At 42.1% G+C, this 26,845-nt stretch overlaps 1 long non-coding RNA gene across 1 annotated transcript in view; it reads right to left on the bottom strand.

Moving 5' to 3' along the window:
* The window catches only part of LOC115084670, a 104,271-nt gene extending 77,808 nt beyond the window's left edge, over nt 1-26,463 (bottom strand). Inside the window, exons 1-3 of the long non-coding RNA XR_003854625.1 lie at nt 26,367-26,463; nt 16,568-16,719; nt 15,745-15,875 (exon numbers count right to left, since the gene is read on the bottom strand). This is a non-coding gene — a long non-coding RNA (uncharacterized LOC115084670). The remainder of the gene's footprint in view (nt 1-15,744; nt 15,876-16,567; nt 16,720-26,366) is intronic.
* Between the last annotated feature and the right edge of the window lie 382 nt (nt 26,464-26,845).

Raw genomic sequence — 26,845 nt, 5'->3', positions numbered from 1 at the left:
GAGTCCTGAAGAAGTCCAAGGTCGAGAGCCGGAGGGTCGTCGCTCACCAGGCCAAGTCGTGCACCAGAGAATCATCGCTTGCCGAACCGGAGTCAGGAACCAGAGAATCACCGAAAGCCAATCCGCGTCAGGAACCAGAGAATCACCGAAAGCCAAACCGAGTCAGGAACCAGAGAATCACTGAAAGCCCATCCGAGTCAGGAACCAGAGACAGCTGAAGACGAAGCAGGAACACTGCAACTGGAAGCAGGGGAACCCTGGGAACCTCGTTGCAAGGCAATGGGTCCTGTAACTGCAGGGCTTAAGTAGCCCTGCAGCGTCTGACGTCAGCCGGAGGAGGAACCAGGCTTTCCCGCGCTGGCCCCTTTAAATTTAGAGGCGAGACGCGCGCGCGCGCGTCTAGGGGGCGGAGCCAGCCGCAGAGGGACGCCGGCTGCTCCGACGGGGCGAAAATGCGGTGGCAGAGAAGCCTGCAGGCCCAGGTGAGGTTGGCCCGCGTCGGGGGTCCCCGGAGGCCCGGGGAAGGCGGGCTGGAACCGTAGCTGCGACGGGGTAGGTGCCGGTCCCGGGGCCGACCCGGGATCGCAACATACATTGTATACATGCAGGTTATAAAATACTGGAGCACTTTTGTGCACGCCAATATATATGCATGTATGGGCACACGTGCACACATTTTAAAGTTATCTTCATTGAGTTTTCTTTCTGCTTTACTTTTGCAGTTTTACAGGAACACTGTGGTTGTGTGCTCTATCACTCCAAAGCAGACACGATTTTGAGACAGTAAAAATGTGTGTGTCTATCAAGAGGAAACAGCAGAACTAGAACCCACCTCACTTTTCACTTCCCCAAGTCCCAGCCTTTTCTCATTCTTTTCTCAACAATTTTTGTTCAACTGTCAGACCTCAAAATTCAATCATTCTTCTCCTTCTAACCAGAGACAAATGAGCTCAAAATAGAGCCTGAAATATTTTCATTCAGTTTCAGCTTGAAAAAACAAGATGAAATCACTCTTAATTCATGCAGATTTCACCTATGATAGACTAGATATAAAAATGCTTGACCTTGATTGGTTCTGCTTCCTGGCTTGTTCCCTGACCCTTTCCACTGCATTTATGCATCAAGTGACATCACTGGTTCCTAGATGCCTTCAGGAGAAAATAAACCCTGTAGTTTTGCTTTCCCCATAGAATATAATAGGAAACAAAAACAAATGAAAACAAAATTGTTAGTTGATTTTTGGGGCACTGGCCATTTATATTGATTTTCCACAAACCAAAATCAATCTTCCTAATTCAGTTCAGATTCCATATTCATTTTAAACAAATGAACCACCCCAAGTACGAACTCATGCTAAAACATCCTTGTGTGAAGAATTCATTACCATGGCACATTATAAATTAGATGCCTTTCATAAATATTAGAGCAGGTTTATTTACTTGAAGGGAATACAGAATGCTTTGTTATAGTAAAGATTGCATTTAAGAGGCTTGGCAGATTAAAGACATTAATGATTTGCATACTATAAACTATTTGACATTTGCCCCTGTGATTGATACTTATTACTTGATGGAAATAGTGCCTGACGTAAATAAAGATTAACAGGGAGTTCTGGCCTGAGAGGGAGCGCTTTAATAATTAAAACATGTTGAGAGTTTTGTTAAAGCATTTAAGTATGATCAGTAATATCAACTATGATAAATTAATGTGAGCACAAATGAATTTAAGTATTGTATTACATCAATGTACATTGTGACATGTACAAATTGTTACATTGCCATTTCCCAACAAAAATGTTTGAAACAAAAAAATATAAAACACAGTTGCGGTTAATTTCCAAAAGCATTTCAGTGAGTAAAGCACACACCCCCACACCCACACATATATATATATATATATATATATATATATATATATATGTATATCACTCATATCCCTGCTTCACCATAGGGACCTTAATTTTCAGTTTTTATTTTATTTTTCCAAGGAATTTATCAGTGTGTTTATTATTACTTACTAAACTGGAGAAAATCAGTGGAGCAAAAAAGTCATTTTTTTCCCACTGATTTTCTCTTCTTTTAGTTGGTTATAATAAACACTGATAAATTCCTGGGGAAAAATAAATAAAAACTGAAAATGAAGGCCCCCTAATCACACCACACCTAGTGATCAATATGATAGCCAAGTTTCCTGAGTCCAGCCCTGATGGCCACATGCTAAGGAAGAATACCCCGTATAAATACACGTGGTTAGAAACCTCAGGAAACAGTTCTGATGGCGTGGGCTAAGTAAGCAAAAGTGGAAGTTAGAGATTCCATAGGTATAGTGTTGTGAGGAAATGTGAAACAAGCATCGTTAATGATATATCCTTCTTTTTAGGGGATGATAGGAATACCCTCTTGCTCAAACTGTAAACTCTGCTCCTGCACTTAGCCAGTAATTCAGAAGAGTCCTACAGTATTTCTCATAAATCTACTAGGACAGCGACTGATTGCATGTTCTGCCTCCTTAACACATGATTTTGATATATGAACAAAACGGGAAGCTTTCTGGTCCTGATGCTTGCCAAAACATAACAGAAGTTACTGTTCAAAAAGGTTTGTTCAGCTAGCTTTGAATAAATGCCGGACAAGCATTGAATTGTGAATTTCCCACCTTCTCAGCAGTTAAATAATAACCGGGTAAGTCATTACTTGGTTAAAATGTAACCAGATAAAAAGGAGGCAGACTGGGGGATGCTGTATTCGAAGTTATCACCCAGATGCAATGGGGACCTGGTGCACAGACCAGTGGTGATGGGCATATTTTTAATCCAGGTATGGGGCTCTTCCCAGCTGTGCCTATTTTGTAGGAAGGGGAATCCCTGGGGCACTTGGTGGTGAGGTGCGCCCGTTTGATCTGTTTTGAGCTTTTCATTCCTTATTATAATTTATGATTTTGCTTAATTTTACTACTCAGCCCGACCTCTGCCTTGCTTGACTATGCTCTTGACTATCTCTGTGATCAGACATCAGCCTTGCTTGCCACTGCCTTTGGATTGCCGCCAGCCCTGACTCAACCCTGCCCTTGGACGCCTCTCCAACTTACTCCCTAGATGTGGTTTCTTCAGGCTTCGTCCTGCTTTGGCTCGAGCGCCCCCTGTCTGCCTTCGTTCCATTGGTGCTCGAGTTTCCAGGACATTACCCAGTCCGGAGTAAGACTGTACCATCTCTCACCTGCTGTCTCTGGGCTGAACCAACTCCTACTGCAACTACATACAGAGGCCCACCTAAGTCCTGCCCGTCCTGACCCCTGCTTGTCTTCTGGCTCCGTCTGTCTTCCACCTACCCTGACTTCTGGCCTGCTGTCTCGTCTTGCACCTCAGCTGCCTACCTTGATCCCTGGCTCTTCTCTGACCACTCCAGTCTTCAGCCTGCCTCAATTTGGACTGTCCTACAGATTCCTCCTTGCCAGGAGACCATCGCCCCAGGCACCCAAGGGCTCAATCTGCAGGGAATGTGAGCTGGTAAAGGTGAAGGTCCCGTCCAGTCTCCTGGTTCAGTACCGCCTCCCAGCTGCGTGCATCACTGCAGGCCTCCTTTCAATGAATCCTCCATACATGCTGGCCGGCCCAAGGGTCCACGTGCACAACAGCTTTTAAACTAGGACATGGGGGAAAGCTGACAGTCATCAACAGCGCATGGTTCGGAGGGTCAAGGTATTAGTGAAAATAATGGAAGATAGGTTGGCTAGGTTTTTGTCATCTCTGATTGGGAAGGAATAAGTATGTTTTGTCAAGGGAAGGAGTATGGTTTATAATGTTAGAAAGATGGTGGCTTCAATGGAACTGAGTATTAGAAGAGAATTGCTATTCTCTTATTCTTAGTTTTGATGCAGAAAAAGCAATCGACCAGGTGGATTGGACGTTTATGTTTGCAGTTCTTAAAGCAGTGGGAATAGAGGGGTACTTTATCAAGGTGATAAAAGTACTTTATAATAAACCAAAAGGCTCATTGTTAGGTAATAGGGACCAATCTGAAAGTTTTAAACTTAGAAGGGGTACTTGTCAGCTTTGCCCCTTATCCCTTGTTGTTTTTGTTAATTTTAGAACCCCTATTAAAAATGATTAGAGAAATCAAGGACACAAAAAGAGTTAGCTCTGGAAAGGGGAATGTCTCAAGTTTTAAGCTTTCAGCATTAGCAGATGATTTGATGGTCCATATTACAGATGTAGAAACATCTCTTCCATCTTTACTAGGAGAGTTTGCTAGTTATGGGCAGTTGGACAGATTAAAACTTAATTTGGACAAAACTGAGGTTTTGCCATTCAGTGCCGAAGTTAGAGATTTATGTGGATCCCACTTCCATTTCAGTTAGGCTTCAGTCTCTTTTAAATATTTAGGGATGATTTTTCATAGAGAAATGATAAAAATACAGAAGGTGAATTATAAGCAAATGATAAGTCATACTACAAAACATTTGAATACCTGGATGGAATATCCCCTCTCATTAATGGATAGAGTAAACATGTATCAGATGATGATACTTCCCAAGTGGTTATTCTTATTTCAGACAACACTGATTTGGTTGACAGGGAAGGAAATCAGGGGTATTGAGAGACAAATTAGACAATTTATTTGGCAGAAGGCTAAGCCCCAAATAGGGCTTGTAGCGTTAATGAGGAAGTGAGAACAGGGGGGACTAGGACTTGCAAATATAAAAATTTATAACAAGGCATGCAACATGATGCATGCAGGGGATTGGATTACAGGGACAAAATTTTTCACTCCCCTAGACATGGAAAAGAATTTGATATGGCCTACAGATTTACGCTATATTCTACATAAATCATTTCATGCTTTACCAAAACAATTACAGCAAAGTGTTATGATAAATCTGGTAATAAAGACTTGGCAATGGTATTGTAGTAGAGTGAAAGTGGATTACTGTATCTCTCATTTTTTTGCCAATACGATGATTTTATTCCTGGGTCACAATTGCAAAATTTTCAGGACTGGACAAACAGGGGGGCTAAAACTGGTTATGTAAGCTTTGACTGAGGAGGGGAAGATTATCCCTTTTCCAGAAGTATGTAAAAAATTCAGTATCTCCCCATGGCAAGACTTTTTAAATCTTTAGCTGAGGCACTATTTTAAATCCGTGAACCTTAAGGCCTTGCAAAGAGATCAAAAAGAGATCATGTTGGAGTTATTTGATTTGGAGGATCCTGATCATCCTTCTATTTCCTTTTGGTATAGGACATTGAGAAATATGCAAATGTAGTCTGATTATGAAAATATTGTAAGGGGTTGGAAAGAGGAATTGGGAGTAGAGATGTCTGGACAGTTTTTGTCTAGATGTCTATCAAAGGCAAAAGTTATTAAATTGAGTGCCTCTATGAGAGAGACTCAGTATAAATTTCTTCTCCACGCATTCTGCTCATAAAAACAAGCACACAGAAGTAATGTGGTGGCATCTAGTCTATGCATGAAATGTAAACAGGCGATAGGAACACTAGGTCACAACTTTTGAAGCTGTCCCTTAATAAACCTTTATTGGAAGACAATTCAGAGGTACATTTTGCATGTAACCAGGATGGCGCTTAGATTAGTTGTAAATCTATTATTTGACAATCTGAGAAACTATATAATTCCATCGGGTTATACTAGGTTGTGGTGTTGAAAGGTATTGTTGTCAAAAATGTGTATTCTGCAAAAATGGACAGTGTCAGAGTGCCCAATTTAGGGCAACTCAAAAATATGGTATTTCAAATATGTCATATGGAAAGATATGTGGAATAAATGGATGTGAATAAGAAGCATCAATTTTTCTTAAAAATCTGGGATGTATATTTACAGTATTTTTCGCCATAGGCCCAAAGTTTGATCTTAAATGACATGGGTCAACGAAACTTGGAATGGATGTGTGATGCAGGTTGGAGATTGTAAAGTACTTGGACAATCTTCAAGAGATTCTGCAAAAGCTGGAATTGGGATTCAGGATTGGATAACTTAAATAAATATGTGGTGGAGCCCAGGCTGGGAAAGAGTGCACCCGCCCAGGGTTCTTATTGGTTGTATTGTTTTGTGCATGTTAATAACAGAGATTTAAACATAAAACATAAAAAAAAGTTTGGACAAGTTCCTGGGGAAAAAGTCCATAAACTATTATTAACCTGGTATCCCCTAGGCGTAAATAACATGGAATCTATCTACTATTTGGAATCCTGCCAGGTACTTGTGACCTGGATTGGCTACTGTTGGAAAAAGGGTACTGGGCTTGATGTTTCTTTGGTCTGATCTAGTAGGGCAGGTCTTATGTTCCTATGTTGTATTCTTATGCTGATTGAAAGTGCTGTTATTAGGTAGTTGACTATGGATGTAAAATGGAGTATATGAGTAGGTGTTAAAGTTGTACAGTTGGTAATGTGCTTTTCTTGTGGTGCACTAAAATTTGGTGTCTTATCATCTAGCACTGGCCTAGGTACAGGATGACTTGCTGCTACTATGTCAGTCTAAAGTCCAACAATAGCTGATGCTGCAGTTACAGTGGACTCAGAGCTAAAGGGAGCTGTTACAGCAAGCCAGGCCTGGATTTGCCAATAAGTGCACTAGGCCTGTGCCTAGGGTGGCAAAAAATCTTAGGGAGCAGCAGGCCAGCTGAAGATTTGCTGTGTCCCAGCTTTGCTGAATCTCACTTAGCAGAGAAGAGTAGGGAAAGGGTGATGCTGGATAGGACAGAGCAAAGAAAAACTGCTCTATTCCCTATTCCAACCTCTTCTACTCTCCCCTCCCTCCTATGCAGGGAACAGGAGGTGAGGCCAGATCACACAGAAGAGAGTAAAAAAAAAAGTTAATCTGTTCCTTAATCCAGCCCCCTCTCTCCTTGTCATTCAGAGACATGAAGGGAGGAGGTGAACATGGAGCAGACAGAGCAGAGCAAAGACGATTGTGCCTTAGACCTTCTGCTCTGTTGTCCCTTGTTCAGGAAGGGCAACAGAACCACTAGTGTCTAGGAGCAGCCAAATCCTAAATCTGTCACTTCAGCAAGCCCAGGCCCAAGAGTAGCCACTGCCACTGTGGTCTGAGGCTTCTCCTATCCCACACAGAGCAAAGGCTGTAGAAGAGGGACAGAGACAATAAAGAAGCTCGATGAGGGAGTTAAACAGACAGAAGGGAAGGGACAAAAAATGAGCAGCAAAAAAAAAAAAAAAAAATTAGACAAAAGAAAAAAAATCCCCAAAACAGACAAAACAAAGCAAAAAATAAAAGTAAGCAAAAAAGTCACAAGGAAACTTTTTTTCCCTGGATCCTAATTTTTTTGCAGATTCCCATGTTATCTAAATATTCTTCCCTACCCCATTCCCCCACTGAATGTGACATTTTTTTGTTGTTGTTGTTTTCTCTGATTTCAGCATACACAAAAGCATATCCTAACTCCTAGATACCATTCTTTGTAACTTAAATATTAAAGTGTTCTTCCCACCACAGATGTTGGTGGCATCATGTGAACGACTCTGAATATCTAAAAAGTGATAATGAGGTTCATATACATTGGAGTGAAGCTGATAACATATTATACTGTTGAAAATAGAGGCCAGTATAAAAAGTCACAAGCAGAGTGTTTACACATTTTTCTGAGATAAGCAGGGACTCTTAAATTGCTTTTTTTAGACCAGGATATGATTGGTTTTATTTACTAAAGATAGTGAATAACTTTCCACTGGAAATTTTTCAAAGTCATGAACATGGATGAATCAGGCCTATTATGAAAACTGTCAGGTCTAAGGTGAATGAAGTCATGAGGGTACGCAGTCCATGAGCTTATGTCAAACTGTGCCAAAATTTATAATTGTTGGGGAAAGTAAAAACAAAAACCAGAGTCTCCAAATATTAAAAGGGCTGGTGGCTTTTAAATATAGTATAACTTCATTGAGGGTATTATGTTTGGCATAAAAAAGAGAACAAGGGAACATCTGATTATTTTAGGGGTAACTGTCAAAGCATTTACGTGCATAAAACCCACATTTATGCACTTAATAGGCTGTTCTAAAATTGACCTCGGCTCAGGGTCCTTAAAAGTGTGCACATAATCCAGTTTCATGCATACTTTTACGTGCACTGAGAAGACCCATTCTGGAGGGGTGGAGTTGGGGTAGAGTTTATTTATTTTATTTAACAGCTTTTAATATACGGGTGTTCGTGCAAGCACATCACGCCGGTTTACAATAAACTTGAGAAGGAGGAAATTACAAAAAACAGGGAGTGGGGGAATGGAGCAGGAGCGAAAAAGGGGGGGGGAGGGGGGGAGAGAGGTAAAGGAGGAAAGACAGCAGTTGAGAAAGGTACAAGGAACGTATCAGTATTTACAAAAAAGGTTGCTTAACATGGTGGATTATATTGATAACTTATTAAACAATTAAACACATATATATAAACTCATATGTATAAACTATTAGCTTATTTACTAGGGATGTGAATCGTGTCCTCGATCGTCTTAACGATCGATTTCGGCTGGGAGGGGGAGGGAATCGTATTGTTGCCGTTTGGGGGGGTAAAATATCGTGAAAAATCGTGAAAAATCGTGAAAAATCGAAAAATCGCAAAACCGGCACATTAAAACCCCCTAAAACCCACCCCCGACCCTTTAAATTAAATCCCCCACCCTCCCGAACCCCCCCCAAATGACTTAAATAACCTGCGGGTCCAGCGGCGGTCCGGAACGGCAGCGGTCCGGAACGGGCTCCTGCTCCTGAATCTTGTTGTCTTCAGCCGGCGCCATTTTCCAAAATGGCGCCGAAAAATGGCGGCGGCCATAGACGAACACGATTGGACGGCAGGAGGTCCTTCCGGACCCCCGCTGGACTTTTGGCAAGTCTCGTGGGGGTCAGGAGGCCCCCCACAAGCTGGCCAAAAGTTCCTGGAGGTCCAGCGGGGGTCAGGGAGCGATTTCCCGCCGCGAATCGTTTTCGTACGGAAAATGGCGCCGGCAGGAGATCGACTGCAGGAGGTCGTTCAGCGAGGGTTCCGGCGCCTCGCTGAACAACCTCCTGCAGTCGATCTCCTGCCGGCGCCATTTTCCGTACGAAAACGATTCGCGGCGGGAAATCGCTCCCTGACCCCCGCTGGACCTCCAGGAACTTTTGGCCAGCTTGTGGGGGGCCTCCTGACCCCCACGAGACTTGCCAAAAGTCCAGCGGGGGTCCGGAAGGACCTCCTGCCGTCCAATCGTGTTCGTCTATGGCCGCCGCCATTTTTCGGCGCCATTTTGGAAAATGGCGCCGGCTGAAGACAACAAGATTCAGGAGCAGGAGCCCGTTCCGGACCGCTGCCGTTCCGGACCGCCGCTGGACCCGCAGGTTATTTAAGTCATTGGGGGGGGTTCGGGAGGGTGGGGGATTTAATTTAAAGGGTCGGGGGTGGGTTTTAGGGGGTTTTAGTGTGCCGGCTCACGATTCTAACGATTTATAACGATAAATCGTTAGAATCTCTATTGTATTGTGTTCCATAACGGTTTAAGACGATATTAAAATTATCGGACGATAATTTAATCGTCCTAAAACGATTCACATCCCTATTATTTACAGCAGTTATAGCAAGTAGTAACGGTATCATGATTTAAACATAAAGGTTGAAAGTTTTAACTGGGGGTACAGTGGAGTTGAGAGTTAAATGTGAACTTTTTTATTTTAGAGCTTTATTTTCAAAAGCATTTCTGCACACAAAACATGGTTTTATGTGTGCAAATGGGCTTTTGAAAATTTCCCAGGAGGTGTCCGCAAAAAGCTATTCATAGAAGCAATTCCGCTGTAGTTTTGCACGCACAGAGAAAGAGGCATTTCAGGGGATAGATGTGAGGCAAGGAAGGCATTTATGCACATACTCTACATTTTCAAAAGTACACTTTGAAAATTTGGGCAAAAGTCTGAGGGTTCTTTGTGGACACAAACTTTAGCCCTCCCTGAACTGCTGAAAATTACCTTCTTAAAAAGTATGGGGTAGATTTTCAAAGTGTTGCGCGTGTAAGATACACACGCAACACCCGAAAACCCACCCCAACCTCCCCCTGCGCGCGCTGAGCCTATCTTGCATAGGCTCGGCGGCATGCGCAAACCCCAGAACACACGTAAGTCCTGGGGTTTCAAATAAGGGGCTGGCTGGGGGGCGTGGCCAGGGGCGTGGTGGCAGGCCGGGGGCAGGCCGGAGGCGTGACAGTGGTCCGGGAGCGGGGCCGAGTGCTCCGGCACAACGGCCTCTGCCGGGGCAGGGAGCCAGAGGCAGGCGTAACTCCACAAAATAAGGTGGGGGGGATTTAGTTAGGGCTGGGGGGTGGGCTAGATAGGGGAAGGGAGGGAAAGGTGGGGGGAACCAAAAAAAAGTTCCCTCCAAGGCTGCTCCAATTTTGGAGCGGCCTCGGAGGGAACGGAGGCTGGCTACTTGGCTCGGCGCGCACAGGTTGCACAATTGTGCACCCCCCTGTGCGCGCCGACTCTGGATTTTATAACATGCACGTGGCAGCGTGCGCATGTTATAAAATCGGGCGTAGATTTGTTGACGCCGGGTTGTGCGAACAAATCTACGCCCTCGTGAAAGTTTAAAGATTTGCCCCTAAGTGCATAAGTTACCCTCACAAGTTATGCTGATTTACTATGGGCCGGATTTTAAGACGTACGCATGGGCGTGCATTTGTGCGCACAACCCGGCGCGCACAAATGTACGCCCGATTTTATAACATGCGCGCAGCCACGTGCATGTTATAAAATCCGGGATCGGCGCGCACAAGGGGGAGCACATTTGTGCACCTTGCGCGTGCCGAGCCCTAGGGGAGCCCCGATGGCTTTCCCTGTTCCCTCCGCCAGCCCCACTTCCCCTCCCTTATCCTATCTAACCCGCCCCCCCAGCCCTACCTAAATCCTCCCCCCTACCTTTATTTTGTAATTTACGCCTGCTTCTGGGCAGGTGTAGGTTGCGCACGCTGGCCAAGTGCCGGCGAGCGATCCCCCAGCACCGGAGGCCTCGGTCTTGCCCCGCCCTGCCCCTTTCACAAAGCCCCGGGACATACACGCGTCCCGGGGCTTGCGCGCTTTGCCGGGCCTATGCAAAATAGACTCGGCGCACACAGGAGCAGTTATGTGCGTAAATCTTGAAGATTTATGTGCGTAACCCATTGAAAATACGCCCATATAGGTGTAAGTTTGTGAAAGGTAATTTGTACATGCACCAGGCCATTTAGCTAACCATTTTCAAAGCAAACATATGTGCATAAGTTTGCTTTGAAAATGTCAGCTAATGTCTGCATGTATGAAATAAAATTACCCCCCCAGGACAAGAAAGGAGATTCAAATCCATTCAAAAGACATGATTCTTTGCATTGAAAAGGCTGGAAGTTAAACATATTTTTTAAAATCTTCACAAGGATAGACAAGTTAGTATGCCCTCGAAAACTCATGCCTCAATAAATTGGTTAAGTCTATAAGTTGCCACCATCTCTTGACATTTTCTCAAGAGACACACATTAAGAGAAACCCTGAAATACATCAGACCCTCAGTGCCTCAATTATGGGAAAATGGGACTATGTGAGACAGTTCTATCAGTGTCAGTCAAATAAATGTTTTAACAGATTGGATGGGTTCCTAGAAGACAGTGGTTTCCTTGGGTAATCACACTCCTTGAGATTGTGATTGTTAGATGCTAACCGAGGGATTTTTTTTCCAATAGCCTTTTGTGGTCACAAAGGAATTCTTCTCTTTACCTTGAGAACATATTTGACTGAAATCCTTCTAGTTATCCCACACCTCCCAGATCACCAGAAATAAATAATATATGGGTAATTTGAAGATGGCTGATCTCATAGTAGTTTGCTGTTATGACTCTTTGCTTTTAGCCTGTGGAGACACAATTCCCAGTGCAATTATCTGGACATTAAATCTGAATTGCTGGTAGCTATCACTTGAGTAGATATGTTATGTTATCATGTTCTAGTCACATATAATTGTAAATGGGTGGAAAATTGAGCAGGTAATACATTTTTTTATGTGCCTCTAAATGGATAGTAGGCGTTTTCTTCGTAAGCAGCATTCTCCTGCTGGCAATTGCAGCATTTAACATTGTTTCCTAAATTAAATGAAGATAAAAAAATCATTTTCCACAGGCCACTTGACAGACTATTTCAAGTACTCTAATAATTTACAGCCCATTTACTATTTAATGTATTTATAGGATTTAATAGTTCTCTAGAATGTACATTTTTCTGGCTAAATTACTATCACTTCAATCTGAATTAAAATAGTTAGTTGACTGATAGAGTTGTGGGTAGCTGTAGCCCAAGGAACTTTGTCATAAAGCAACAGCATTAGCAAACAAAAATGAACTAATTTGAGCAGCAGTTCTGAAAACAAAACTATAGCTCCCCATATTCTGAGGAAATATTTATGAAGGAATATTGGTATACAATTTTATTCAAAGTTCCTTCTACTTGGTTATCACTGCCAACAGTTGATCTTTGCCAGAACCCAGGAAGGCATTAGATTGATGCATGTAGAGCATGACTAGAATAGGAACAACAGGAGAGTGGAATTAAGAAAGTTTTTATTAACAGGTATGTGTGACTATATAAAACTATGAGATCCATATTCCAAAGCCATTTAGACAGATAAACTAAATAGCAAAGAAGGCATTTTCATTAATTTATTCTGCAAAATTCTAGCCAGCTAGAATAAATTTAGCCAGTTAAATTGGAGGCATTCTAGGGGCGGACGGGAGGCATTCCGGGGAGAAGTGGAGTTAGCCAGATAAGTTATCCGGCTAACTCTGGTCATGTCGCTGACCTGTCCCAAAGTTAGCAGGATAAACGTTTCTGGCTACCTTTAAGATAGTCAAGCATATTCAGAGCCGGGTATAGAACCGTGCCACTGAATACATCCTGCTAGTCAGCCGGATAAGGTCACTAACTAGCGGAGCTGCATAGCGGCTGAAAATGGACCTCTATATGAAAGTGAAAATGAAACCTAGATGTAAGATCTAAAGAAGAAGCCACTCAGTTGAATAATGAGGAAAACTGGTATTTAGAAATGTAAGGTAGTACTGCCACTTTAACAATGCCACTATATTTAGCTGGTTATTGCAAAGGCTACATACATTATCTTACTGGTTTCAGAAGAGTTTACACAGGCATGGTTATTGGCTGGCTACAATATGTAATGTCTATAGCTACCAACCAGGGTGGAGCTGGCAGGTTGATAGTGGCCAGGTACCATCTGGCAAGGCCCACAGAAACCTAGGAATTACATGCAACAGCCTTACTAGTTTTGGAAACCATTTAGATTGTTATAAAGCTAGGTGTTAAGACATGGAGGATGGGAGAGGGATGGTGTACTATATATTCATATACCCAAGATGGGAGAGTATTAATGAGGAAGGCAATAAAAACGGATTTGGATAAGGAGTGATATCCTACGTGGCCAAACTTCTATGGCTGATAAATAAGATATATCCTTGCAGTTTGGACAGGAATAACAGGGCAGTTGATGGGCCAATTGGTCTTTCTCTGTTGTCAACTACTATGGTACTATGTATGTTGCTATTATATAATGAAATATACGCTGCTCCTTTTTTTGCCCCATTAATCAACAGTCAGAGGGAACTAAGAGAAAACTTCTCCAAAGCTGGTCTATCTCATTAAATTTTATTGTCAGAAGACATCACAAACAAAGTCTGATCCCGAAAATTTGCTAAAAGCACAGTGAGTTCTACAGTGAGCAAGAATGATGCATTTTCCCGGCCATTTATGTGTGTTTTTCATTTCAGTGTGCAATTATGTTGTGTATGCAGTCTTCTTGACCTTAGAAATTGTTTGCTTAACAGAAAACAGGTGTGCAAATGACAAAGGTAATTGTACAACTCAATTATTTGCTTGAACAAATGTGTTGCTCACTGCTCCTACCATGTGACAGGGGCCGACCAATGGCACCGGCAGCCCCTGTGACATAGTAAGGGCAAAGGCCATTTTGAATACCGGCAGCCAACGGCCCGAGTGCAGGAGATCGCTCCAGGACCCCCACTGGACCACCAGGGACTTTTGGCAAGTCTTGGGGGGGGGGTCAGGAGGGTGGGGGTTTTATTCGTTAATGATACGTTGCATTCGTGGGGGTTCGCCATACGTTTCGGAACCCCACAAATGCAACGAATAGGGACCTATATGTTGCGGATTGTGCATTCATTCAAAACAAATGCACATCCCTAATACGCATAAGTTACAACAATTTTCAAAGCAGACTTATGCTCATGAGTCCACTTTGAGAGTGATCCCACCAAATACATCCACGTGCAATTATACCTTCTAGAATGTGCACACAAATTTACAGCGAGAATTTATGTACATACTTTGGAAAATGCATAAGTATGTGTGCAAGTCCAAATCCCTCATCTAGTCCACCCCAGGGAACGTCTCTGCTCACTTCATGTAAACATACACACCGAAAGGACATATGCACATAAGTGGAACATTTTATAAAGTGCCATTCTATGAGTAAAATATGCTACACCTGCAGAAATGCCTTGGAGGTTTTACCTTTCCTAAGATTTAATATTTGATAACAAGTTTGTGAAGTTAACTGCTATATAATGATATAAAAATGCACCAATGCAATACAATAACATTTAAAAAAGAAGCACTTAAACCACACATGAAGGCTAACAAGTCTCACACATACTATAAACACTTTATAGAGACAAGTGAAAAAAGAAAATAATATATAAAAAATTATGTTCAGTAAAAATTATTCTCCAGACCATTAAACTCCAAAGGACAGTCTCTGTGAAATATTGATTAAGAGAGAAGAGAAGCAATTCACTCATCATAGGGGAAGCAACTTAATTGGCCCATCATACAGCTTAACAGTACTCTGCAACCTGAGTTGACAGGAGCTGAAATAATGGGCAACTGCCGATGCAGATGAAAGCAAAGAAGCAGCTCTGAGTGAAAGCTTTCTTTAACCAGTGCTTCCCCCTTCAAAAGACTATGCTCTCAAAAAAGGGTAATTTTCTTTCTTTTTTTTTTTAATTTATAATTTCAAATAATTATACAAGAATAATCTTCTTACAGAAATATTGAAGTTTCAAAGAACCCAAAGGTTAGGGAGCAAAATTCAATGTCCACCAGTCTATGCTGTTCACAAAATAACTTTTATTGTAGTTTCATAATAGGGCAATTCCAACAGTAAGAAGTTGATTAGCGGTCCTTCCGCTAATCGCTAATCAACTTCTTACTGTTGGAATTGCCTTATTATGAAACTACAATAAAAGTTATTTTGTGAACAGCATAGACTGGTGGGCATTGAATTTTGCTCCCTAACCTTTGGGTTCCAATTACATATTGTGGTTTGGACTTCTCCTCCTATACTATGTGCCTGAGGTTTCAAAGAAAACATAAGACTTTATGAAAAAAAATATATATATAATAAGCAAAAATGAGAAATCTCAACAATATAGCCCACAAATAAGTGCTCCAGGGGAGAAGAATAAGAAAAGATTATCAAAGGAGACTACACCAATGAAAAAGGGAAAAATACAAAGAGAAAGAGGCTGAACAATAGGTCCGGGCTATTACAAACTCTCAATTGGTCTCCATACCTATTACCTCCCCCCAGTGATAACAGAACTGCTTGGCTTCTTCGCATTTAAGAATTCCCTCAGCTGCTGTGGGAGAATAAAAACAACATAATTAATGTATGCGTATGTAAATAAACACTTGCACTGCATGGGTACCTTAGAAGAAAAGAAGCACCAAGAGCTCCAGTTTCTTGGTTCAAAGCCAAAAATAACTTTCTTGTCTGCAGGGTTGATCTTGTAACGTCAGGAAATACCAATTTACACTGACCCAAAATTTCTCGGATGCCCTTTGAAAGTAAAAACAAAACACAAGATCCATTTCATTCTTAAAAAAACAAAAGAAGCCAACAAAGTGACCCATTTGGATTCTTCAACTTCAGTTACTCCCACATCAATTAAATTTAGTTCATCCCCAGATACCGGAACAATCTCAGTCCCAGGCTGTGCAATTGTCTTCTTATAAGGCATATAAGAAGACATTTGCTTAGCACAATTTTTTGCTATAAGCAGACAATAAAAGTTTTAGTAAATAAATAATGCACCTTATTTAAAGGTGGGACCATATTAGATGGTATGGACAAAATATCAATAAAATACTTATTAAAGAGTTCCAAAGGAGTAAACAGAGATGACCTAGGAAAATTAATGAATTTCAGATTCTGCTGTCTAGTATGAATCTCTAGTTGTTCCAGATGTCTATGAACAAAGATACTGTCCTGAATCAAAGCTCTGTTTGTAGATTTAATTTCATTAATCTCTTCCTTAAGATCCCCAATTACTTTATTATAATTCTTTTTATCCTCCTCCTGTCTTTTGTCAAGAGCATGAACTGATTCTGCCTCCTTAGAGAAATCACTAGCAGGCATTGTAATGGAAGAATCCGGTCTTTCTAATACAGCTCAAATAATGTATAATATCATCACTGGAGGTTTAATTATTGGAGGCAAGGACAAAGCAGATAAAGAGCTTGGAACAGTACCTTGAAGGATATCAGCTTGCAAATTCACAGAAAAAAATGGGAACAATCCTTTCTAGCTCTTTCACTCCAGCGATTCCTCCAGCCTGCACAACAGCCGCATCGGGTCTCATTGCTTGACTCCCCCCTCCGCATCATTCTGTGGTCTGCCAGTCCTGGAATCCAGATGTGATAGGCAATAGATCAGCAATAAGAACTGGAGACCTGAAGAAAACTTCCTCTCCAGCCAAGCCATGCTCTACTAGCTGCCACCAGAGACAACATCAGAGTCTTCTCCCTCCGATTTTCACGGACCTTGCTGCAAAAATGTGTCCACTTTCTGCTGGGAAAATGAAGTAGAAGATATAGCAGATACACTCCTCAATTTGCCTTTTCTTTTTGGAGATATCCCTTTCAGCAGGAAAAATTTAGGACTCCTCCCCAAAAAGGGCAATTTCCAATGTCATTTGCCTGATAAATAATAGGGATGTGTTGTCATTCGAAATGACAGACTATATCATTGGCTATGCCGTTTCATATCATGTTTTTAAACTATTTGCAAACATTGCAACCAAATTGTCTCCAGATACCCCCTATCCCCCATCCTATGCCTGGAGGCAGCCATTTCCCCAGAAAAGGTAATATTTATATTTTAATAAACCAAGCTACAAATCTCATGCCCAATCCCTCTCATTTGTTAAAAAAATAGCCACATACACCCCCCCCACACACACACACACACACACCAGGGAGCAGGCCTTCCAAAAGCCCATTTTCCTGATCTCCCCACTGGATTCATCAAATCTCCCCTGGTAGTCTGAGGGAGCCTGAAGTGACTCCTCTGCTTTTGGAATTAGCAGCTGCAATTCTCCAATAAGGCATTGGCCAGCGATTTGCTCCGTTATGTGATGGGGTGGATATAAGCCTGGTTCTAACACTGGGACACAACCAAGGCCAGTCCCATTGCTGAGGCCGAAGCCCAAATGCAGTGGCCTGGCCAAGGCTGGGGCCTGATGCCAGGACCCAGGCCTAGGCCTAGACCAATCCCTAGACCCCAGCCCCAGCCCAATGCCAGGACCCAATTGAGGCTGGGTCCCAATACCAGGGCCTGGGCCTAGACTTAGGCTAAATACCTGGGCCATCCCCTGTCACATTACAGGAGAAATGACAGTCAGCACCATTTATTTATTAAACATGTTTATATTCCGCAGCTTCCATTAAGACATCCAATGCAAATTACACAGTATACATCCACAATATTATCACAAACACAGCAATACAGTCATATTATAAACATTCAATATAATCATATAAAACCAAATTAAAAAGCCATCTTAAAATAATGGGTCTTCACCATCTTATGAAACAGTTTTAGATCCCTTTGAGATCTAATTTCCAATGGAAGCTCATTCCATAGGCTAGGACCAATACAATAAAAAGCATGTTTATGAAAGGTCTTTAACTTATACAAGTCCACAGCTGATAAACTTATTACATATGTCCCAGTTGACCTCAAATCCTGAGCTAGTACATCCCAACTTAATCATTGAGCCAACATAAATCTCTGTTATACATATGGTAATTTATGCAAAACAACTGAGTTCTCCATCCTATTGCAACCAATGCAACGAAAAAAGAACTGGAGAAATATGATCAAAATATTCCACCCCACTTAGGGGCCGATGCAATATTAAATGCGGAAAGCAGGCGCTGACTTTTCTGCCAGTTATGAACACCGACGCCAATAAACTCAGCATCGGTTTTCATAACTGCAGTCCACCGGTTATGAAAACCGACGCTGAACATATCGGTGTCGATCTCAATGCGGCTGGCTGAGGGTTTTTTTTCTTTTTCTTTTACTTTTAAAGAAGTACAGAAAAGCAGTTTTTTCTGCTTTTCTGTACTTTTTTTCAATGTGCTCAGATATTAATGCCCACTCCTTAATTGGACTGGGAGGGAATTGGGGAAGGCCGGGATGAGTTGCCGCACAGAGATTGCATAATCCACCCCCTCTTGCACTCGTGGTTTATAAAATCTAGCGCACATGTGCACGCGGCCACCGGATTTTATAACTTGTGCGCGCCAGCGCCCGCACATGTTATAAAATCGGCGTGTCCATGTGTGCGTGCTTCTTTAAACATTTACCCCATAACTTGCAATTACACGGGCTGTTTGAGAATTGCTGTTTGCCTGTTACAGCATGCCAACTTTGTGAAACTAAGGAACAACTGGTTTGAATTGTCTTCTGTAGATAAATTACCATGTGGTATGCCAAGAGCCATTTTCATGTGGAATATAAAATACAAGAAATTGTTCATACAAAATGGATGGCTTTGATGTTTATATGGTCCCTGTGTTGGTAACAATTTTCGCCTCTGTGCAACACATAGTCTTGTCCACCTGTTCTGGTGGAACCTCACTTACTATGATGTGATGATGGGATTTGCCAATATGCAGAGACATTTTATAAGTTATTTCCACAGGTAAAACAAAGCTTTATCTGTAGAAATGGGCTTTCAGAAAATTGCTCTTCCTGTATATAGGCAATGTTACGTAAGTAGTGCCACAATGTGTAAAACTTTATCTGTAGTAGGGGATGGCATCTCTGGGGGAACGTTTGGGGAGGGGTTTGCACTTATGTGCATGCTTTTGAATTTTCAAAAATAACGTAATTTTTCTCTGGAAATCTATCCGCATAGCTCAGCAGGTGTGCATGTGTGCGTGTAGTTTCCCAGTTCATTTTTCTACTGAAAGCTCCCCCCTGATTTCACTTTGACAATTAGTGTAACATCAGCTGAGAGAAACCCACAGATGTTGCACTCGTGCAGGCAGTTACAAAATCATGCCCATGGCAATCACCATCAGAAATGGATGAGTTTCTGCAAAGGGATGAATCTCTATCAGAGTTTTACACGAAAAGGTTGTTGAACAAATTCAGCGAACCCGTAAATTTCATGCCGGCTCGGCAAACTTCTTAGTGAACTTTATGGAAAAGTTCATACATCTCTAGTAGTTACCATCTGATCCTGTTTCATCACTCTCGTTCCACACTTTTTCTTCATTCTCTTGGCCCTCTATTCCTATTTTTAATTACTGTGTAAATACATTTCTTTTATAACATATATCACCAGTGACTGTAGATTAGAAAGTGTTGACTGCAAGAACATTTCAGCTTAATCTACTGAACTGATTTTACCGTTATCATTATTGCACTGCCCAACAACCCCCTTCCAAGAGTGCTAACATATTTTAATGCTAGTACAGTCTGCACCTGTGAAAAAGCTTGAACATATATCTAGTGCTATTTTCTAGCTTAAGACATATTTGTATTAATGCTAGAGTAGATAATATATTATCAGCAAAGTGTGAGGCAGAGAGAGAGAGAGAGAGAGAAATCTAAATAAAGGCAAAGCAGACCGTAATAATGTCATTACTGAGAAGACTGCAAAGGATTTTAGGCACAGTTCAGATTCCTGGGGCTCGCATATACAGTGTCTCATACATAGGGCCTGATTTACTAACGTTTTTTCCTCAGACACACAGAACGGGAGAAAAGCCATAGTGAATCAGAGCCCCTATAGAGAGGATTTACATTCCAGAAAAGACTGACCAGGACAATTTGATTCACCAAGGCGGATTTTTCTGGGGCATGCCAAGCCAGCCCCTGGAGTTTGAAAGGGCTTCTTACATTCCAGTTGCACAGAAGATGCTGCTATATATAAATTCCAAAGAGTGGTTTTCTTATGGCTTCTTTTTTATGAGTCTTTTGAAAACATAGTTGTTTTCCATATATTCATTTCTCCGCACTGGCAAGCAGTAACCTCTAATATACCATTCTTTGTACCACATACAAAACTGAAACTAGAATACTGATAGTGAATCACATGCAATTTCTGTATCCCATCTCGTTGATATGACCATTTCTCTGGAATATGTCTGCTTAAACCACAATTAGCAAAGAGAATAAACATTATGAATTTTGGCTTTTTTTTTTTTTTTTTTTAGGCCTCTTTTTTAAAGTCTATTTCCTGTGGATGACAGTCTTTTGGGGGTAGACCAGACCTGAAAAAAATAGCTCTTGACCTGCATTTGATGCCTTCACCTTTGACTGAGGCCACCTCCCTTTGGTCAGCAGAGTCCACTAACACTGGGGTTGTTAGGGAATATAGAACACTGCTGTCAATCAGTCAACTTTGTCTTTCAGTGGACATTCTGACAGAAGCCTTTTCAATAGGGATGTGCATTTATTTAAATCAAATAAAGATTCCAAAGGGAAAAAACCCTTTTTATGTTTGTTTCATTGAAAATGAACTGAATCCTTGGTGGCACTGAAAAACCTAAAAATTTTGGATTTTTTTTGTTTTGGGAAATACTGTGCATCAGAAACAGTGCACGCTATTTCCCAGAATTAAGAAAACCTGAAAAAAAAAGCCTCCCCACAAAATAATGAAATTTGGCCAGAAAACAGAAGGAATCAAAACAAACATTTGCAGTCTGCACATTCCTACTGCTCAAATATTCATCATTTAGGCCTAGATTCATCATTTACAATAAATATAGCAAAAATAGCACGAGAGAGAGAGAGAGACAGAGACAGAGACAGAGAGACAGTGTAGAGGCTCACAAAAAGGTTCTCTCTACCTAGCTTGATTCTAGGTAGAGAGAACACAGGTAGAATCTACTCTTCTTTCACCTTTCATATCCTCCTAATCATATTAAATCTTCACTGATGGTAACTGTGCTGTTTGTACATATGACTGTGCATGTTAAAATGCTACCTAAAAACCAACTCTCCCCACAAACCTCACCCTGAGTTCATAATGCCCTCTCTTACAGTGTTATAAAAAGTTCAAAAATCAGTGGGACTCCACAGAGGTGCTCTGGCTCTCTCCCCCTCCCCTCTCAAAACAGGATTTGCCATAAATACCATTTCCGCTGTAACGCACAGCTATCGCAGACATATCGCCCAGAAAAAAGATGTAGGTATTTCCAGCATTAAATCCCACAATAGTGTGCATTACATTATCGCACACAATGTTAACCAGCCCTCATTTCCATTTACTTTTCAAGTACACATACACATTTTGCAATGCGGCGTTTATCATATGCGTTACGGCATTATCGAGGGAGTTAAGGCTGTAACGCCCACGATAACTCCATAACACAATTTGATAAATGACCCCCTTAGTTAACAAGTAACAAAAATTCTTAAAACATTATGAGGTGAATTTTCAAAGACGTGGGGTTTATGTATGTAAAATTAGGTAGTATATGCAAATGTAGTACTTGTGCAGGTCAAATGAATTTGAGTGTTGACTACACCTCAGAATGTGAGGTCCAGAGTAAAAGAGTCTGGGCTCCAAGATGGCGTCGGAGCACTAGCTGTGTGAGCGTGGGCTGATTTCCTTTGCTAATTTTCCTCAGACTCTCTTGCTTACGATGCCCCATTCGGCCAGAAAATGGCGGGCGAAGGAGAGAACCATCCCTGGGGAGCCCCCCGAGACGCCGAAAACTGGCCCTATGGACGCCCACGTCCTAAGAGGTATTTTACTTTCGGGGAGCGAGCCGCAGGCGATTGGAACTGAAATGGAGGAAGCGTGTTCCCCGCTGGACTCAGAAACCACCTTGTCCCCGATGGTGAGGGAGGCTCCGAGAAATCCGGCGTCGCTGCGTGACCCAGAGAGAGACCCGGTAGACCCCCAGGCCGAAGTAGCCGGAGGATCCGCTCGGACAGGGAGTCTTGATCTGGAAGTAACCGGCAATGAAGTACACCTTGAGGGGTTTGGCGTGGATATCAGCATTCCAGACAGAGGCCTAGAGAGTCCGAGTACGCCGGAAATTTCATCAACTCCATGACAGATAAGTCTAAAAATTCCTCCTTTTTCACTACCAAAACCTGATATGATATCGTTGGAAACAATTTGGGAGGCTATGGAGAAGCTTGGAAATTTGGTTATTGAACGAACAGAACCTATTGTTTCAACAGTACAGGACCATGAGACTCGTGTTAAAATGTTAGAGAACACGGTTAAAGTCTTGCATCAACATCATTTGGAAAAAACACCGTTATTAGAATCCATTAAGGTTAAACATGACCTAATGGTTAGAGACAATCTGGCGCTGTTAAGTAAAATCAAAAATTTGGAGAATTCCTTAAAAAAAAAAAACCTGCGCCTGGTAAATTTCCCAAAAGTTCCACATATTTTGCCCAGAGATATGTTCAACAGATATCTTCAAGATATATTAAAAGTGAGACAAGAACAGATGCCACCAGTAGTTCGTATGTTCTATATTACAGCGAAAGAAACAAGAAAAAGTGAAATCGATAGAATATCTGAGAGGGATAAGATGGAATCCTCAGGAGCAATAGGAGGAGAAAAAGAAATAGGAATTGGGCTTAACCTCACTGATTTTTTGGAAACTTCTGATCAGGCTCAGGCTGAGCCAGCAACATTGATAGTAACATTTGCTATGGAAATGGACAAAGAATGGTTATTGAAACTATTCTTTAAAAATCATTCTGAAAAATTTATGGGAATGCAAATTAGAATGTTCCCTGACGTTTCTAAAACCACCCAAAAGAAACGAAGGCAATTCCTGATATTAAGATCTCAAGTGTTACAAATAGGAGCAACATTTATGTTAAAATTTCCGTGCAAGTGTTATGTTAAATTTAAAGAAAAATCTTATTTGTTTTACACTCCCTCACAATTAACACAGTTCTTGAGTGATAAAATAGTAGTGAGTTCATGATGGAGAAACCTTATTACTCGGTAGCTATTGCCTTATTGTGCCTGAGAATGTGTCCCTCATAAACAAAATTGTTTACCTCTAAATAGCTAGTTTGCAATTTAGATTTTCCTCCTTTAATTGTTGTTGATATTATGAGCAAAGGACATTCTTGGAGTCTGTAGTGGACTTAAAATGTATACTATCTTTTTCTTTAATTTCCTGTGAATCGAGATATAAGTTGTTATATTGGTTGTATACATAAATAATATGTCGAGATGATTTCTTGATGTTAATTTTGAAAACCGAATAAAGAGATAATATAAAAAAAAAAAGAATGTGAGGTCCATGCTGATGGAACAAACAAAGTACTGGTCAGCTCCAGTCCCTATAAAACAGATGGCTTGGCGTCAAAGTGCTCCTTTTATCTCTTTTCCTCACTGCTCCGGAACATATGGTCCCAAGTTCTGTGCCCTGTCTGAGCCAGTTTCAGTGAAACACCACCCTTTCCTGAGTGGTGCCCAGTACTTCCAGGTTCACCAATGAACTCCTTTACCATCTGTTGTAACAGCAGGAGCTGCCCCAATTCTCTCTGGCACTTTCTCTGCCTTTCCTACGCTCCTTAGCTGGGTCCCTTGGCAGTGGACTCCACAGCAACACAATCCGGGCCTGTGTCTGACTCTCTCAGGCAGTGGGAGCTAAACATCAGCGCTCCTCTCTCAGGCTTCACGAGCTCTGTCTTTGCTGTGAGCCCCTTCTGAGTGCAGGCTGTGGCAAAATTTAAAAAATAAAAACAAATCCAAGCCAGCTTTCCCTATTTCCAAACCCACTCACCAGGGCCCTGAAACCACTTTCCATGAATGAGGTCATTGACAGGATGCCACCTATGCAGTGTCATTCAAGGGGCACCACCCAAATGCAAGGGTAAAAAATAAATGTATTTTCCCCCTAGTTAATGTTTAAAACAGTTATATGTCACGTATCTTAGATTCTGAGTAACTCACATATTTACATTCAGAAGAATAAAACAAAAAACAAAAAAACTTAAACAATATACACCAAAAGACACCAATGACTGCCTGCATGTCTTACAAGAAGGCCTTCTCAAATAAATAAGTTTTTTACTTTATTTTTTAAGTCTTAGAACCAGCTTCCAATCACAGGGTTCCTGCAAACTGTTCCCAGCAAGCGCATCAACAACCACGAACAGCTTTTGAGTCTGCAAGCTTAACTTGCTGCACTGTAGAAATTAGGGATGTGAATCGTTTTAGGACGATTAAAATTATCGTCCGATAATTTTAATATCGTCTTAAACCGTTATGGAACACAATACAATACAGATTCTAACGATTTATCGTTATAAATCGTTAGAATCGTGAGCCGGCACACTAAAACCCCCTAAAACCCACCCCCGACCCTTTAAATTAAATCCCCCACCCTCCCGAACCCCCCCCAAATAACTTAAATAACCTGCGGGTCCAGCGGCGGTCCGGAACGGCAGCGGTCCGGAACGGGCTCCTGCTCCTGCATCTTGTCGTCTTCGGCCGGCGCCATTTTCCAAAATGGCGCCGAAAAATGGCGGCGGCCATAGACGAAAAAGATTGGACGGCAGGAGGTCCTTCCGGACCCCCGCTGGACTTTTGGCAAGTCTCGTGGGGGTCAGGAGGCCCCCCACAAGCTGGCCAAAAGTTCCTGGAGGTCCAGCGGGGGTCAGGGAGCGATTTCCCGCCGCGAATCGTTTTCGTACGGAAAATGGCGCCGGCAGGAGATCGACTGCAGGAGGTCGTTCAGCGAGGGTTCCGACGCCTCGCTGAACGACCTCCTGCAGTCGATCTCCTGCCGGCGCCATTTTCCGTACGGAAAATGGCGCCGGCCATACGCGTATGGCCGGCACCATTTTCCGTACGAAAACGATTCGCGGCGGGAAATCGCTCCCTGACCCCCGCTGGACCTCCAGGAACTTTTGGCCAGCTTGTGGGGGGCCTCCTGACCCCCACGAGACTTGCCAAAAGTCCAGCGGGGGTCCGGAAGGACCTCCTGCCGTCCAATCTTTTTCGTCTATGGCCGCCGCCATTTTTCGGCGCCATTTTGGAAAATGGCGCCGGCCGAAGACGACAAGATGCAGGAGCAGGAGCCCGTTCCGGACCGCTGCCGTTCCGGACCGCCGCTGGACCCGCAGGTTATTTAAGTTATTTGGGGGGGGGTTCGGGAGGGTGGGGGATTTAATTTAAAGGGTCGGGGGTGGGTTTTAGGGGGTTTTAATGTGCCGGTTTTTCGATTTTTTGATTTTTCGATTTTTTAACGATTTTTCACGATTTTTCACGATATTTTACCCCCCCAAACGGCAACAATACGATTCCCTCCCCCTCCCAGCCGAAATCGATCGTTAAGACGATCGAGGACACGATTCACATCCCTAGTAGAAATGTCCAAAGGATCTTAAGCTTCTCTCAGGCCTATAAATCTTTAATAAGGAGCTTATACACCTAGGAGTTCATTGTTTAAAGCCTTATGAGTGAGGGAAAGCACCTTAAAAAGACTGGAAGACAATGCAAGGAATAAAGATTAGGAATACTATGATTATAAGACATGAACCAGTTAAAATACATGCTGTTGAGTTTTGGATTACTTGTAATGCTTGAACTGTAGTTAGAGGAAGATATAAATAAATCACATTGCAATAGTCCAGAGCTGTCAGGACTGGTGCTTGCAAGATGAATCAAAAAATCACACGGGCTTTAAAAAGGTTTAATTTTGCGTAAAATCCATAATTTGAAAAGCAAGCTCTTCACCACTGCTTTGACATGGGAGTTTAAAAGATGGCACATCATCAAAGAAGACACCTAGATTACAGACCTCATTAGAGATCCGGATTTATATAAACCCATTAAAACCAGTTCAAGTCTTACCCTTCATTAACTTTAATGCTGGCCTTTAGACGCGGTGTCAGTACAAATCCAACACCTGGAGTTAGACAGAGAGACAGCCTTCCACAGAAGTGTGACACCTAAATGGGCAGCAGTGGTTATAGCATCAGTGAAGCACATATGCACACAATTATGAAACCTCCAAGAAGTAAGCTTAGTTTACTTACCTCAGGCCTGCTCCAGATTGGCACACAGCTGCTCCGGATCGGCACACAGCTGCTCCAGCCATTTTTGCTCATGAAGCCGCAGGTGGTGTCATTATTTTTTTTTTTTTGAGGCCTTCAATCTAGAAACATAGAAAAGTAGAAACATATGTTCAGACAGCAGATACAAACCATAATACCCATCCAGTGTGGACATAACAATAGACCTCAGTTGCTGTTAGACTTTCCTTGCCTTTTTGGCATGCTTAGATCCTGTGTGCATCTCCCATGCTTTCTTGAAATTAGTTTCCATTTCTTTCTCAAGCACTTCTTTTGGTAACGCAGTTCATGTTGGCAGAAACAAACCATCTTGCTCCTCCAATCTTTTCAGTTATACTGTCTCTACTGATATGGATATTGTCCAGCTGCCTACCAGGAAGATTTCACCTTTTCCTGTACAGCCTTTTCATCTTCCTCCTTTACAATGAACCACATTAGGTAGA

Source organism: Rhinatrema bivittatum, chromosome 2 (genome assembly GCF_901001135.1).
Source record: "Rhinatrema bivittatum chromosome 2, aRhiBiv1.1, whole genome shotgun sequence".
Classification (NCBI taxonomy): Eukaryota; Metazoa; Chordata; class Amphibia; order Gymnophiona; family Rhinatrematidae; genus Rhinatrema; species Rhinatrema bivittatum.
This window is presented reverse-complemented; position numbering and strand designations above follow the sequence as displayed.